This window comes from Entelurus aequoreus, linkage group LG11, assembly GCF_033978785.1.
Source record: "Entelurus aequoreus isolate RoL-2023_Sb linkage group LG11, RoL_Eaeq_v1.1, whole genome shotgun sequence".
NCBI classification, from domain to species: Eukaryota; Metazoa; Chordata; class Actinopteri; order Syngnathiformes; family Syngnathidae; genus Entelurus; species Entelurus aequoreus.
In genome coordinates this window covers 775,386-780,385 of record NC_084741.1, presented here as the reverse complement: position 1 = coordinate 780,385, position 5,000 = coordinate 775,386, and the positions used below count along the sequence as shown (strand labels likewise).

Sequence of the window (5,000 nt, the reverse complement as noted above, 5' to 3'; positions counted from 1 at the left end):
ATACATATAAAACATACATATAAAACCTACATATAAAACATACATATAAACATACATATGAAAACATACATATATAAACATACATATAAACATACATATATAAATATACATATAAAACATACATATAAACATACATATAAAACATACATACAGTATATAAACTCACATATAAAACATACATATTTAAATATACATATAAACATACATCTATAAACATACATATATAAATATACATATACAACATACATATAAACAAACATATAAAAGATACATATATAAACTCACATATAAAACATACATATATAAATATACATATAAACATACATATATCAATATACATATAAAACATACATATAAACATACATATAAAACATACATACATATATAAACTCACATATAAAACATACATATATAAACATACATATAAACATACATATAAAACATACATATATAAGCATACATATGTAAACAAACATATAAAACATACATACGAAAACACATATAAAGCATACATATGTAAACACACATAAAACATACATATATAAACATACAAATACAACATACATACAAACATACATATAAAACATACATATAAACATACATATGAAAACATACATATATAAACATACATATAAACATATATAAATATACATATAAAACATACATATAAACATACATATAAAACATACATACATATATAAACTCACATATAAAACATACATATATAAACATACATATAAAACATACATATATAAACATACATATAAAACATACATATATAAAAATACATATAAAACATACATATGAAACATACATATAAACATATATAAAAATACATATAAAACATACATATGAAACATACATATAAAACATACATATATAAACATACATATAAAACATACATATATAAACATACATATAAACATATATAAATATACATATAAAACATACATATAAACATACATATAAAACATACATACATATATAAACTCACATATAAAACATACATATATAAACATACATATAAACATATATAAAAATACATATAAAACATACATATGAAACATACATATAAAACATACATATACAACATACATATACAACATACATATGAAACATACATATAACACATACATATATAAACAAACACAAGTGAAATATAAAAAAACACAAAAAACAAAGACATACAAACATACAGTACGTACATAAACATACATGTACAAACCATCATATAGAAACAAACATACATACAAACCTGTTGAAACATACATATATAAACATACACAAGTAAAATATAAACAAACACATACAAACATACGTACATAGACATACATGTACAAACCATCATATAGAAACAAACATACATATAAACCTGTTGAAACATACATATATAAACAAACACAAGTAAAATATAAACAAACACATACAAACATACAGTACGTACATAGACATACATGTACAAACCATCATATAGAAACAAACATACATACAAACCTGTTGAAACATACATATATAAACATACATATAAACATACATATAAAACATACATATAAAACATACATATATAAAAATACATATAAAACATACATATGAAACATACATATAAAACATACATATATAAAACATACATATACAACATACATATGAAACATACATACAACACATACATATATAAACAAACACAAGTGAAATATAAAAAAACACAAAAAACAAACACATACAAACATACATTACGTACATAGACATACATGTACAAACCATCATATAGAAGCAAACATACATACAAACCTGTTGAAACATACATATATAAACAAACAAGTCAACACAAATAAATGAACACATAAAACTAACACAAACAAAATACTGTATACAAACAAACACATGCTAACTTACACATGTAAACATACGTACATAAACATACGTATAAACCATACATAAGTCAACAAACACAAGTAAACACAAATAAATACAGCCATACAACAAACATATGCAAACACAATAGTGTATACAAACAAACACATGCTAACAAACATCCATGTCACAGTTGTATTTTGCATGTACTTGCCAAATATTTGTACTGTTGTCTTGTGTTTTACAAACTACTATACTCTAGTTTTATACTCATTACATTAGGCTTTTTTGTGTTTGTACATGGATTTATATATGTGTGTGTATGTATTTTTTTGTGTATATATGTATATACGTATGTGTGTGTGTATGTATTTATATGTGTATATATGTGTGTGTATGTATGTGTATGTGTATATATGTATATACGTATGTGCGTGTGTATGTATTTATATGTGTATATATGTATGTATGTGTATATATGTGTATATATGTGTGTGTATGTATGTGTATGTGTATACATGTGTGTGTATGTATGTATTTAAATGTGTATATATGAATGTATTTGTATGTGTATATATGTGTATATACGTGTGTATGTATGTGTATGTGTATATATGTGTGTGTATGTATGTATTTATATGTGTATATAGGAATGTATTTGTATGTGTATAAATGTGTATATATGTGTGTGTATGTATGTGTAAGTGTATATATGTGTGTGTATGTATTTATATGTGTATATATGTTTGTGTGTATGTATTTATGTGTGTGTATGTAAGTATTTAAAGGTGTATATATGTGTGTGTATGTGTATATATGTGTGTGTATGTATTTGTATGTGTATATATGTGTGTGTGTGCATGTATTTATGTGTGTATATATGTGTGTGTATGTATGTGTATGTGTATATATGTGTGTGTGTGTGTATTAAATGTGTATATATGTGTGTGTATGTATTTGTATGTGTATATATGTGTGTGTATGTATGTATTTATTTGTGTATATATGTGTGTGTATGTATGTATTTATATGTGTATATATGTGTGTGTATGTATTTGTATGTGTATATATGTGTGTGTATGTATGTATTTATTTGTGTATATATGTGTGTGTATGTATTTGTGTATATATATGTGTGTGTGTATGTATGTATTTATATGTGTATATATGTGATATGTGATATATATGCACTGGATATATGTATATATATGTGTATATATGTGATATATGTGATATATATGCACTGTATATGTATATATGTGATATATATGAACTGTATATATGTATATATATGTGTATATATGTATATATGTGATATATATGCACTGTATATGTATATATGTGATATATATGCACTGTATATATGTATATATATATATGTATATATGTGATATATATGCACTGTATATATGTATATATGTGTGTATATATGTATATATGTGATATATATGCACTGTATATATGTATATATATATATATGTATATATGTGATATATATGCACTGTATATATGTATATATGTGTGTATATATGTATATATGTGATATATATGCACTGTATATGTATATATGTGATATATATGCACTGTATATATGTATATATATATGTATATATGTGATATATATGCACTGTATATGTATATATGTGATATATATGCACTGTATATATGTATATATATATGTATATATATGATATATTTGCACTGTATATATGTATATATATGTGTATATATGTATATATGTGATATATATGCACTGTATATGTATATATGTGATATATATGCACTGTATATATGTATATATATATATGTATATATATGATATATTTGCACTGTATATATGTATATATATGTGTATATATGTATATATGTGATATATATGCACTGTATATGTGTATATATGTGTGTATATGCATGTGTACAAACTTTTTTTCCACCGGTGCCACTCATACCGGTGAATCAAATGATGAATGATATGATGGTGGTGGTCGGAGGGGCCGTTGGCGCAAATTGCAGCCACGCTTCCGTCAGTCTACCCCAGGGCAGCTGTGGCTATGAAAGTAGCTTACCACCACCAGGTGTGAATGATTGATGGGTTCTACATGTAAAGCGACTTTGGGTACTTAGAAAAGCGCTATATAAATCCCAGGTATTATTATTATTATACCTGGGATTTACCGCATATTATCGGCCGATATATGCGTTAAAATGTGATATCGGAAATTATCGGTATCGTTTTTTTTTTTATCGGTATCGTTGTTTGTTTTTTTTGTTGTTTTTTTTTGTTTTTTTTTGGTTAAATCAACATAAAAAACACAAGATACACTTACAATTAGTGCACCAACCCAAAAAACCTCCCTCCCCCCCATTTCTTTCTGTTATCAATATTCTGGTTCCTACATTATATATCAATATATATCAATACAGTCTGCAAGGGATACAGTCCGTAAGCACACATGATTGTGCGTGCTGCTGGTCCACTAATAATACTAACCTTTAACAGTTAATTTTACTAATTTTCATTCATTACTAGTTTCTATGTAACTGTTTTTATATTGTTGTACTTTCTTTTTTATTCAAGAAAATGTTTTTAATTTATTTATCTTATTTTACTAATTTTTTTAAAAAGTACCTTATCTTCACCATACCTGGTTGTCCAAATTAGGCATAATAATGTGTTAATTCCACGACTGCATATATCGGTTGATATCGGTATCGGTTGATATCGGTATCGGTAATTAAAGAGTTGGACAATATCGGAATATCGGATATCGGCAAAAAGCCATTACCGGACATCCCTAATTATTATTATTATTATATGAGTTGGTAAATTGTGTTAGATGTAAATATAAACGGACACGACGTCCACAGTTTCCGAAAACAATTTGAAATGTGGACTCGTCAGACCACAGAACACTTTCCCACTTTGTATCAGTCCATCTTAGATGAGCTCAGGCCCAGCGAAGCCGACGGCGTTTCTGGGTGTTGTTGATAAACGGTTTTCGCCTTGCATAGGAGAGTTTTAACTTGCCCTTACAGATGTAGCGACCGACTGTAGTTACTGACAGTGGGTTTCTGAAGTGTTCCTGAGCCCATGTGGTGATATCTTTTACACACTGATGTGGCTTGTTGATGCAGTACAGCCTGAGGGA

General features: G+C 26.0%; 1 protein-coding gene across 1 annotated transcript in view; it reads left to right on the top strand.

The window, feature by feature from the left end:
* The window catches only part of LOC133660495 (potassium/sodium hyperpolarization-activated cyclic nucleotide-gated channel 3-like), a 51,303-nt gene that overhangs the window by 1,174 nt on the left and 45,129 nt on the right, over nucleotides 1–5,000 (top strand). The window lies entirely within an intron of this gene.